Source organism: Eretmochelys imbricata, chromosome 3 (genome assembly GCF_965152235.1).
Source record: "Eretmochelys imbricata isolate rEreImb1 chromosome 3, rEreImb1.hap1, whole genome shotgun sequence".
NCBI lineage: Eukaryota > Metazoa > Chordata > Testudines > Cheloniidae > Eretmochelys > Eretmochelys imbricata.
The window spans coordinates 133,873,668-133,887,045 of NC_135574.1; the positions used below are offsets into that span (position 1 = coordinate 133,873,668).

Genomic DNA, 13,378 nt, shown 5'->3' on the forward strand with positions numbered 1-13,378 from the left:
GAAAGCTCATGCTCAAATAAATTGGTTAGTCCCTAAGGTGCCACAAGTACTCCTTTTCTTTTTGCGAATACAGACTAACACGGCTGTTACTCTGAAACCTGTCATTATGCAAGAGAGATGTAAGTGTCTCTGGCAAGCCTGTAGTTCTGAAGCAGCACAAGAGAAATTTCAAACAAGAAATTACAGAACTGTGACCACCACCTATCACCGGTAAAACAAGACAGAGTTGTTGTCACCATTCACCCTTATGAACTACACTTTCAAACACTTCAGATCCATTCTATTTTACCTACCTTTGGTGAAGCCTAGGGCTTTGCTCCTACTAAATGCCATACAAGACTTGCAGTATTGTGTTACTCGTGTCACCTACATTTGATTGCAACTCTGCCTCTCATCATAGTTCACTTTTTCCTTGGATATAGCATAGCCTAGATTCTTGGCACGGATATGACAACGGTCAACACAAAGCAAAGGAACTTCTGGATCTGAGTAAGGTTAAGGTCTGGCAAAAACAGAGGACTTGGGAGACTCCCTGTTTCCTGAAGTTGACACAATTTGTTCTTCATAAGCAGAAGCTGGGCTTGGGCAGTCCTTGTGTGATGGAGTGGATAGTGTCGTCAGCTGAAAAATCATTTGATATGGAGGGGATTATTGAAAATTGAGAAACATCAGCTAAAAGAGAATGACCTATTGTCCAACAAGTATGCAAGGGAAGGCAGAGATGCCCTGGGGAGGGAAGGATTCTAACTTCATTTCAAACAAAAAGAAAAGGAGTACTTGTGGCACCTTAGAGACTAACCAATTTATTTGAGCATGAGCTTTCGTGAGCTATAGCTCACTATAGCTCACGAAAGCTCATGCTCAAATAAATTGGTTAGTCTCTAAGGTGCCACAAGTACTCCTTTTCTTTTTGCGAATACAGACTAACACGGCTGTTACTCTGAAACCTTTCATTTCAAACAGAGACACATCTATTTATTAATGAATCAGCATCAGTAAGAAAGAAAGCAATTGTCTGTGGAGAAGGCAGGTAAATCATCTATGAAAGTTCCAACAAGATTTTGCATTAACGTTTCTTAAGAGATGGGAGGTGGAAATCCACCCTGTTTTCCAAGGAAAATGGAGATTAATCCACTTCTCAAGAGAATACACCCTCACAGAAATTGGAGTCCCATGTTTTATTCAAATAGGAACAGGATAGTTAGTCTGACAATACTGGTTAAAACCTGACCTCTTTAAAGAAATCAAATTTGCAGACCTGCATAGACACTATGAGAGATACCTGGGAGAGAAGGAGGTGGGGTCTCTCTGCAAGACTGAAGCTCAGTGGCACAAGGGGCTGAATGAGGTGAATCAGCAAGAGAGAGAGGGCCTGAGACTCTGCCTGACAGTTCACTAATGATGTGAGCACCTCATATGTGATAACTTGAAAGGTTTGGGCCTACCTAGGCAAGGCTTAGGAACCACAGGCATAGGTATGTTCTGTGTGCCATTCATCTTTGATTTAGGTTGGTTTTTATTTAAAAACCTTTTGGATCTTAGACCGTGTCTGGCACAATGCACCACAGTTTGTCCAGAGGAGAGGTCAGCAACCCTTCAGCATCTGAGGAGACAGATTCTGCACTTAAGCCACAGGCAGCTCCTCAGTGAAAGGCTCAGGCAGGGGTTCTGTCCCGTAGGTGTGGTCAGTGCTCTGGCTGGATTCTTCCTTACTGTTCTTCCATATCTAAAAAGAGTAACCATCTAATCTAACAAGTCATTCAGACTGAAAGTAAGGAAAACAATCCAAAAAAGAACGAATGTAAAAATCTCCCTACAAGAACATCATGTGTTTGCCTTGTTTTATCTGAACAGCCATCTAGAAAGTGAAAGTGCTTTCCAAAATGGAGGACCTAACAGCACATTGGCAGGAAGCCTCCTGTCATTTAAAGGTGTAGAACATAGAAAACTGAATGATAACACTTTCGACAAGCATACATACAGCCTTGCATCCTGAAGCATGCACTGTGCAATGACAACAGGCAACAAACAAACTTGAGGGGCAAGGTGACATCTTGTGACAGTAGATCTTTCCACATCTCCTGATATATCTAATATGGCTCCTCAGCCACTGAAATGCAGCTCTCTCTGGGGTGGAACCAAGCAGCAATTTACAGCACCTAGCATAATGGGCCCCATCCTTGTCGGTCCTTAGGCACTACTGCAACAAACATAATTAGTAAATATAAATACAACAAATAAAAATGGTGCAGAATAGTTTAAAAGGAACCACCACTGTCTAGCACTTCAAATGGTGAAGCAGAAGTTTCTCCTCCTAGAAGCTGATGCAATAGTTTAAAAAAAGATGTCTACTAATCATATCAGTACTACTGCTACTTGAGACTCAGAAACAGAATCATCCTGCTGTCATCTGGTCAGAAGAATGATCTACCTCCACTGTGTGAGGCCACGTTCATATTATGTACTAATGCCATATGTTGCACTTTCTTCCTCTTCTCACACGCTGACCGCATATTTAGCAAACAGCAAAACCCCCTCACTGTGTCCGTTTCAGCCCATACTCATTTTATGTAGTCTTTAAAAAAAATTAAAAAGAAGAACTGATTTCTGAGATTTTCCTGTTGCAAGAACCTTTGACAACTATCGGCTTTTGCGTGTTTGCTTGTTACAGTTGCTATTTCTGGAACTGGAGGCAGTTCCTCATTGACTAAAGTACTTGATTCAGAGCCAGGCTCTCTCAGCTTTCTTACTGGCATTGAGGATTACTAATTTTTACAAGTAATTGCGTCTAGAAATTAGGCACACAATTGCATGTGTATTTTTACCTGCATCCCTGGGCTCCTGGAATTTTAAAAATCAGGCTGACAACGTTCAATGAAAAGTAGGGCTGTCGATTAATGGCAGTTAACTCACACAATTAACTCAAAAAAATTAAATGCAATTAAGAAAATTAATCACGATTAATCACAGTTTTAATCATAGTGTTAAACAATAGAATACCAAATGAAATTTATTACATATTGTTTCTTTTAAGAACACTTTCACTGCAGATTTGACAAAACGCAAAGAAGGATTGTGAGATTTCTAAAGATAACTACGGCACTCAACCCAAGATTTAAGAATCTGAAGTGCCTTCCAAAATCTGAGAGGGACTTGGTGTGGAGCATGCTTTCAGAGCAACACTCCAATGTGGAAACTACAGAACCCAAACCACCAAAAAAGAAAATCAACCTTCTGCTGGTGGGATTTGACTCAGACAATGAAAACGAACATGCCTTGGTCCACACTGCTTTGGATTGTTATTGAGCATAACCTGTCATCAGCATGGACACATGTCCTCTGGAATGGTGGTTGAAGCATGAAGGGACATATGAATCTTTAGGGCAATTGGCACATAAATATCTTGTGACGCCAGCTACAACAGTGCCATGTGAACACGGCTGGATTACCCAATAGGCAGACTAAACACGTGCTTAGGGCACCAGCAAAGCAGGGGGCACAAAAACAAAAAAGATTTTGTTTTAAAATTTGATATTTGATATTTCAAAAAAAGCATCAAAATAGTCATCATGGGAAAAAAGTCAGAACTTTGTTAGACTTCCTTACACTCCACTACACATTCTTCCCCTGTTTTTCTTTTCTCTTTTTATTACTTATCCCCACCTAAACCAGGGGGGCATCCTACTAACGTAGATCGAAATAATGCCAGGAAATCAGATCCTGTCATGTATTGCAATAAATTTATGTTTTATTATTGATCTATTCTTCTGAGATATACGTACTTGATTCGTTTTTTTCCCCTTTCATACACACACACACACACACACACACAAAAATAGTGTACATTGTGTAATTTGGTGTTTTTGGCTTTTTTTAAGTTCAGATAACTGAGATAAGGGGCAGGATGAAACGTAACCAACTGAGTGGAGCACAGAAACGTAAACTGGCAGAAGAAAAGAAAAAAAAACTAGTGAAATTTTACAAAATCTTCCAAAGCTGACATCATTTTTCAAAGTGAATCCATCAGAAGCAACATCTTCTCTCAGTAGCACAGACATTGTTCCAAAACCTGTAGGTATTTCAGAGACTGACCCTTCTTCTATTGGTGAAACAAACACCATTCCAGAACATGTGGATGTGTCAGAGAGACTGTAACTGATCATCCTACTCCTGGTGGTAAAACAGACATTGTTCTAGAAGGTGTGGATGTGCCAGAGACTGAACCTGCTCATGCTGTAAATAATAGGAGAAAAGATCCTTGTATGTGGGTTGATATCAGTACCGATTATGTAGCTTACTGGATAGATCGTGGACCAAATGACTGTCAACACCACACTGGGCCATTTGAGAAATCACGTCGGACTTTTACCAGATGGCAAACAAACAAGATATTGTCCACAAAAAGAAGCTTTTAGAACAGAACAAATATGCCATATTCATGCCATGTGCTGCACACTCTCTCAATCTTGTTGGCCGCAGTGCTGAAGATTGTTGTCCTGTGGGAGTAAGTTTTTTCTCAACAGTCCAGTTACTTTATACATTTTTCTCTGCCTCAACACACCGATGGGCAGGTCTTAAAAAATATTTGGGCAATGATCGTGTGTTGAAATCTCTTTCTAATACTCGCTGGGAGGCACATGCAGCGACAACAAGTGCAATTCTGGAGTCTACTCAAAGATTGTGGATGCATTAGAAAGTGTAGCTGAAGACAAATCAAAAAAGGGAAAAACTATACGAGAGGCAGAAAACATTGCAAACAAGATGCAAGAACTAGAGTTTGTATTCATGTTGACCATGTGGAATGAAATTTTACAACACTTTTACCACACAAGTCAAGCTCTCCAAGAAAAAGAATTGGATTTGAAAACATGTGCAGACCTCTGTCAATCATTAGCAGACCACTTACATACTTTGAGGAATGATTTCAAAAGATTTGAAGACATATCAAAAGATATCTTGCCTGATACTAACTACAAAGAAGCCCAGTCTCACAAGCGAATCAGGAAAAAACAAGCAAATGACAGTAGTGCAACAGAAACAGAAACAGCATTGAATCCTAGAGACAAATTTCATGTTATCTACTTACTACGCTATAATTGATACACTTGAAGCTCATATGAAGAGGAGAGGTGAAGTGTACCAAGTAGTATCAAGTAGATTTTCTTTTCTAAACGATATGGATTTATCTGATGAACAAGATTCACAAGGTTCCCAAAAGCTAGTTGACTCATACCCTGTTGACTTGAACATGAATCTCTGTGGAGAAGTACAGCAGTTCCACTGTTAAATGCGCGCAAAGTTTAATGAAACAGGAAAAATGAAATTCAGTCACATTGATCTTCATGACACAATACTGAAAGACGGAATACAATGTGTATTTCCAAATGTAGAGATCGCACTATGTATTTTTCTAACATTAATTATTACTAACTGCTCCGCAGAACGCTCTTTTTCTCAGCTGAAAAGAATAAAAAACCCTCAGAGAAAAAACAATGTGTCAGGACAGACTTGATTCACTTTCCCTACTGTGTATGGAAGCGAACATGCTTCGTCGAGTCAGCTTCGATGAACTTATCCAGAATTTTGCAATCAGAAAATCTAGAAAGAAGCTATTTTAATTTCAGCATACATGTAAGTTATTTTATTTTATGGTATAGTATTGTTTTTATTTTGAATTACATATGGGGGGGGGACCATAATCTTTTCAGTGCTTAGGGCCTCTAAAGGTCTTAATCCGGCCCTGAATGTGAATGCCTGTTCTCATTTTCAGGTGACATTGTAAACGAGAAGCGGGCAGCATTGTCTCCCGCAAATGTAAACAAACCTGTTTGTCTGAGCAATTGGCTGCACAAGAAGTAGGACTGGGTGGACTTGTAGACTCTAAAGTTTTACATTGTTTTGTTTTTGAATGCAGGATTTTTTACATAATTCTACATTTGTAAATTCAACTTTCATGATAAAGAAATTGAACTACAGTACTTGCTATGGGGGAATTGAAAAATACTATTTGTTTTTATAGTGCAAATATTTGTAATAAAAATAAATATAAATTGAGCACTATACACTTCGTATTCTGTGATGTAACTGAAATCAATATATTTGAAAATGTAGAAAACACCCAAAAATATTTAGATAAATGCTATTCTATTATTAACAATGTGATTAATCACGATTAATTTTTTAATCGCTTGACAGCCCTAGTGAAAAGTAATAACAGATGCAATGTACAGTACTGAGAAAAAACTAGTATTCAAATACCACAGGGGCACCTAAACCATCCCTTGTAGACTGATGCCTAACTTAGCCTTAAACATGTCCAGTGAAGACGATTTCACAACCTTCCTTGATGGTTTTTTCCCATATAACTTTTCTGTACAACTTTCCATATAATTTTTTCCAGGACTCTTCTTACAATTCTCTCTTTCACTAATTCTTTAGTAGTAGGGCCATCTACATGAATGTAGGGATGTATTTGTTCCTAAGGTAATCAGTTGTTTGCGATAACATGATATTTCACTATATACTACATGCATCTGACAAAGTGGGTATTCACCCACGAAAGGTTATGCTCCAATACGTCTGTTAGTCTATAAGGTGCAACAGGACTCTTTGCCACACTACTATAGCGATTTTTAAATCCAGCTCTTAGTTCATTTTCCAAACATTAATGAATGTTTTATTCCCCATGTTACAGATATGAAAATAAAAACAAATCAATTAAGTGACTTGACCAAGATCATGCAGCAAATCTGTGGCGGAGCCAGGAATAGCTATTAGAAGATTTTTAATTCCTCTGTGTTGCAAATAAGAACTTTGATTTCTTTGTGTCTCTGTGCTCAAGTCACACCTATCAGCATCAGAAAAAAAGACTTTCTTTTTAAAAAATGTGTTTAATGAACATGCCTCATGTTCTGCTTTGATAATATAATAATTTGTACTTCCCCCTTATAGTTAAAAAAAAAAGTATATGCTACAGCAATGATCCCAAATGCTGCACTAACATTATTCTAAATGACAGCATTTTGGACTATTATTACAGATTACACTAACATAATTTTGTAAAACAACTCTACTTTTCATGCACAGCTCAAAGCACTCTACAAAATTAATTAACATTGCTCTACCTCCCATGCAAGCTTCTGATTTTTGATAAACCCTAATTATGTGGGAAAGGTTTTATCAATGTAATAGTGTAATTGTAATCATATTTGTCATTTCCCATCCCCTGCCTTTGCTTCTTATTCAAATATGCTTATGCTATGTGTGACAAAGTTCCTCCTCTACCTTGGTGGGTCTTGTGCTTATTGGCAGATTTGCTCGCCTTGGAGCTTCACAGCAGCCCTCAGTTTGGCCATTTTCATGAACCCACAGTCCAGGTCAATTCCTCCTGTCTCTGATCAGAAGTTGGGAGGTTTGGGGCGTACCCGGGCCCGCCCTCTACTCCGGGTTCCAGCCCAGGGCCCTGTGGAATGCAGCTGTCTAGAGTGCCTCCTGGAACAGCTGTGCGACAGCTACAACTCCCTGGGCTACTTTCCCTTGGCCTCCTCCCAACACCTTCTTTATCCTCACCACAAGACCTTCCGCCTGATGTCTGATAATTCTTGTACTCCTCAGTCCTCCAACAGTCCGCATTCTCACTCTCAGATCCTAGCGCCTCTTGCTCCCAGCTCCTTACCCACGCACACCACAAACTGAAGGGAACTCCTTTTTAAACCCAGGTGCCCTGATTAGCCTGCCTTAATTGATTCTAGCAGCTTCTTGATTGGCTGCAGGTGTTCTAATCAGCCTGTCTGCCTTAATTGTCTCCAGAAGGTTCCTGATTGTTCTGGAACCTTCCCTGTTACCTGACCCAGGGAAAAGGGACCTACTTAACCTGGGGCTAATATATCTGCCTTCTATTACTTTTCTGTAGCCATTTGGCCCGACCCTGTCACATATGTTATACTACGTTGCCAACACCTGTGACCTGACCATTGGTTTGTTTATACCTGCCAGCGTGTTTCTTGTGGCCAGTCAGTTGAATTGCATGGAAGTAGCTGGACTGTAGGTGTGTGCACACGCCCTACACAGGCAACTATTTGCCACCCCTTTTGCGCCCAAAATCGGAGGCGAAGCCCCTGCATTCATAAACACCACATTGTAAACAGAATAGTGACTTAAATGGAGTAGGCAGGGAGATTTAGTCTACAAAACTAAAAAATTACCTAGCTCATTTTACAAGTCATTTGGCCTCTATAATTCTTGCCCATGGGAATCACCATCTCAATGGCTTTGATATAGGAGGTATACGACTTGTGGGCAATATTACTTAATGTGGCTGACATTTTTACAGTGTGTTTCATCCCACCGTCTCTTCAGAACCTGCTGAATCCCTCCCTCTAACTTCAACCACTAGGATCATGTTATTGAGCAACTGTATGCAATAGCAGGTATTCTTCAGAAGATTACAGGAAGATTACAGGGACATTGCACCTGGAGTCAGTGCCATGGCTCGGTGGACTTGTAAGTGCATTTCAAACTGCTAATCCAAGTGTAGTTGCTTGCAAGCAACGGGGCAGGTCCTTTTGCCTCTGCCTTCTTTGGAAATGTTAGATGGCAATTCAGCAGCAAATTTCAGCTTCAGTTCCAGAGCAGAACAACCCACATGTTGCCTTTCTTGTCTCCCATATATAACCCTCTGGTCCTCCCTATGTTTTTCAAGTTTTACTTTGCCTTTCCACTGCTACTTGTTTTGTGGTGTCCCTTCAATATTTAGGATAGGCAGACTGTGGTGAAAAGTACCTTAGGTAAAGAGAATCATTTATTTATGCCATGCTAGTTTTTTTGTCTATAACTGGGCTGGCAATCTCAGAATTCATACATCTTTTTAATGCTCTTCTCAATGTCGTCTTAATAGTTCTCTCTCCATCCCTACTGGTTACATCTTCATCTACATCTCAGAGTCCTCTGAGCAGTAGGTGTATATATGTACGGGTATAAATATGTTACACATGAAAATGACATTACACATGAAAATGACAACTGTGGAATTAAACCTACTTTGCAACAATTCTGCCTGTTCCTGCTACACACCTGGGTGGGGAACGTTTTTAAACAGATGTGTGAAATAAGAGGTTTCTTCAGTAATCATGGTGAAGGGGTAGGTGAACCTGTGGCTTGCCCACTCATTCCATTTTCAATAGGGAGTACATAACAGCAAAGAAAATGTTAAGCTTAGAGTACAGGAAAATTCAATCTATAAAACGATATAGGTGATTTTTCAAAGTCATTTGATCCTATAATAGTTATTCTTAGGCTATGCCATACCATCCTATAGCATGTTTTGCAATACTGGTTTTGCAGGGTTTTCTGTTTGAGAGAGAGATGGACCTGGATATGTCCCCTAAATCCAAATATCTCTGAACTTTGCGATGAATCAGAGATTGGAATTTTACAGAAATCCCATTTCTCTGACTTGAGGGTTTGAAAATCTGCCTGTAGAACTGATTTTTGCAGCCCAGTCCTGATGTCTTACAGCATTCCCTTTGATACAGATGTACAAAGCTTCTTTTATCTCATCTCCATCCCTCATGGAGCTAGAAGTATTCTTTCTGTACCATTTTCTCTTCCACTCCCTCCTGCCTAGCCTCCCTTGAGGCCCTGTATCATAGCTATATTTAATCTGTTTTGGAGAAAAGGGGGAGGCGGGGGAGAGTCAGTGGAGCCTACAGTAGCTGAAAGAAAAGAGGGACATATCTAGCACATGCCAAGAAAATAAACATGAAATCTCAAGCGTTGTCTGATTCCCAGGAATTCTGAGAAACCTGCCACTTTCTCACTTTGATTTGCTTATTTTACAAGCTCAAAGAATAAAGTATTGGATGTTAAACAGCAGCTGCCCCAGGAAATAATTCACTCATTCCACCACTGCAGACTTCAAGGAAAAATCAGTGAAGGGGGGAAAAAGCCAATTTCTCTGCAAAATATCCAGTTTCTCAGCCACTTTAGCAGTCTCTAAGTGAAAAGAATGTTTTGGTTTGGTGTCCCTCCAATTCTCGTGGTTTAGCTGAGGATTTTGGAGAATGTATTTACTACATAGCTAACTGCTAGAACAGATTTATCCTGCAGTTTGGGCCTTGCCATGTGTTGAATGATTATACAGGTCTGGAGGGAGTCTGAAAGCATAAACATTTACTTCATAAAAGAGATTCTGCAGACAGGAGGCCAGAGACAATTGACTCTGGGTAATCATTTGTGCTTTGCTTAAAAAAATAAATAAATAAATCCTCAGTTGCCAGAAGCCATAGCGGAGACCCCCACACACTTCAGGAACACAAGCCTTTTCCATAAAGGGCAGTGAATAAATCAGGACTGGTCTAGGAATAAAGCTGACGGTTGGCTGAATGCTATTCACAGAGTTCTACAATCCAACCATCCTCCTCGTGTTTAATATAGAGATAAACACGATGAAGATTAGAGATTCCTGCATGCAATGCTTTGTCTTGACTTGGGTAGGCAAATTAATGAAAAAAATATGCTTTTGGACCTTGTTGAACCAGTGGGGTGTTTCACCATCATTTGGCTGTTCTCCTATGGGCTCTGAAGAGTTTTCATAGGTTCCCATTCCAGTTCAAACTAAGTAGAAATATCTCCAGTATCAAATATACAGTATTATACTCAGATACCACAGAGATAGGTGCTTTTGAAATACACAGGCAGATTTCCCTAAGAGTCATATTTTCGACCCTTGCACAGAATGGAGATCAAATGCAGAAAGAGAATAGGAGCTCAATCATCATCCCTTGGGGGCTTCATTCCTATCACCATTTTCCTCCAGCCTATTGTTTCCCAAGTCTGTATCCCTTACTCCTATAGATGCTAGGCATTTTTCTGTCCTTCTCCAAAGTGCAAGATCCCTCCCACAGCTCTCTCTGCTTCTCACTGACCCCCAATTCCTCTCAAATAACTAAAGAGTAGAAGTTGGGAAAATCCACCATTTTCATGGACTATATTTCTCACACTAAAAAAAACCACATAGGCATTTGAAATGCCATAACAAATGGTGAAATGTTGCCCGAGACCCAACAAGGCTTTCCAGACATCCTGAAATTTATGGTCTAGCCCCAATTTTCAAAGGGGGTGACCTACATCCCACTAGCCTCACCTAACTTGCAGAGCTTGAGGATGATTGAAGACTGTGACTTCATGTGTAACTTCACAATAGATCTCCACGGTGTGATGTGTTGGAGCAACAAGGTCACATGTGAAGTAAAATATTGTGACAGCATCCTGGCACCACATTGCACTTATTTTGTCCTGCAGGGAAAAAAAAAATAGATAAGAGACCCAGTCCCATCTATCAAAATAACTAAGTAAAGACCAAGCCTAAAAAGGACTTAATAGTCATCGCTGGGATGTCCTTCCAGATGATGATCTGCTGAGGATGAAGATGACTAAACTCCAGCTTTCTGGAGAGCTGGGGTGATGATAGAACCTCACTGTTCTAGGTAGTGCCTATTTCTTTGCTAGGAAAAGCATAAGAGCTGGGGTAGTCAATTATTTTTTGTCACGGTCCAAATTTCTTGGTCAAGGTATAATCAAGATCCAGACTTCAGAGAAACATTTTCCACACCACAATAACAATAATGATAATAAGTAAATAAAAAGATGTCACAGTCCATTCAAAAGCATCTGGTGGCCCAGATTGGCCCACAGTCCGCCGATTGACTATCCGTGTATTAGAGAGTTTGTGCTTGTGAAACACTTTGAAAATGCAAAGCACTATATAGGTGTAAAATACTATTTTACAGTATAGGACCTATGAAGCCGTGATTGGTCTCAGGCACAACTGTCCCTCTCTCCTGTCACAACTATTGTGATCTGTTGGATTGCTCTTGCTATCAGTTCCTGGTGTTGAGCTCTCCAAGGTCAGCAGCGCCACAATTTTAGAGAAAGGCCTTCACCTTTGGATTCTGATCTTTCTCTCTCTCTACACTACAAAATTAGGTCGAATTTATAGAAGTCAGTTTTGTAGAAAGCATTTTTATACAGTTGATTGTGTGTGTCCCCACACAAATGCTCTAAGTGCATTTAGTAGGTGGAGTGCATCCACAGTACTGAGGCAACCGTCGACTTCTGGAGCGTTGCACTGTGGGTAACTATCCCACAGTTCCTGCAGTCTCCGCTGCCCATTTGAATTCTGGGTAGAAATCCCAATGCCTGATGGGGCAAAAGCATTGTCACAGGTGGTTTTGGGTACATATCGTTAGGCACCCCCTTCCCTCCCTCTGTGAAAGCAATGCCAGACAATTGTTTCGCGCTTTTTTTCCTGGGTTACCCATGCAGACGCCATACCATGGCAAGCATGGAGCCCGCTCAGCTCACCGTCACCGTATGTCTCCTGGGTGCTGGCAGACGCGGTACTCCATTGCTACATAGCAGTAGCTCTTTGCCTTTTGGCAGCAGACAGTGCAGTATGACCAGTAGCCATCGTCACTGTACTCCAGGGTGCTCTTTTAGCCAACCTTGGTGAGGTCGGTCAGGGGTGCCTGGGTAAACATGGGAGTGACTCAGCCAGGTCATTTCCCTTTTAAGTTTTATCTCATGGCGATTCAGTCCTGCCGGCAGTCCTACTGAACCGTCTTCTAATGAGCAGCCAGGAGACGACAATGGCCAGCAGTCATACTACACCGTCTGCTGCCAGCAAGATGTATAAAGATAGATGAAGTGGATCAAAACAAGAAGTAGACCAGATTTGTTTTGTATTCATTTTCTCCTCCCTTCCTGTCTCCCTCCGTGAAATCAATGGCCTGCTAAACCCAGGGTTTTGAGTTCTAGCCTTGAGGGGGCCATTCTGTTTCTCCTTGATGCAAAGCCACCCCCTTTGTTGATTTTAATTCCCTGTAAGCCAATCCTGTAAGCCATGTTGTCAGTCGCCCCTCTCTCCGTCAGAGCAATGGCAGACAATCGTTTCACGCCTTTTTTCAGCGCGGACATCATAGCACTGGGAACATGGAGCCCATTCAGATCACTGCAGCAATTATGAGCACGATAAACACCGCACGCATTATCCAGCAGGATATGCAGAACCATAACCTGCAAGAAAGCGAAACCAGGCAAGGAGGAGGCGACTGCAGTGCGGTGACGAGAGTGATGAGGACATGGACATAGACTTCTCACAAAGTACAAGCCCATCATGGTGTCATTTGGGCAGGTTCATGGTGTGGAACGCCAATTCTGGGCCCGAGAAACAAACACAGACTGGTGGGACTGCATAGTGTTGCAGGTCTGGGACAATTCCCAGTGGCTGCGAAACTTTCACATGCATAAGGGCACTTTCATGGAATTTTGTGACTTGCTTTCCCCTGCCCTGAAGCACAAGAATACCAAAATGAGAGCA

General features: G+C 41.0%; 1 long non-coding RNA gene across 1 annotated transcript in view; it reads right to left on the minus strand.

The window, feature by feature from the left end:
* LOC144262189 (uncharacterized) overlaps positions 1–11,222 on the minus strand; it is a 160,016-nt gene extending 148,794 nt beyond the window's left edge. The window contains exon 1 of the long non-coding RNA XR_013345501.1: positions 11,144–11,222. This is a non-coding gene — a long non-coding RNA (uncharacterized LOC144262189). The remainder of the gene's footprint in view (positions 1–11,143) is intronic.
* Between the last annotated feature and the right edge of the window lie 2,156 nt (positions 11,223–13,378).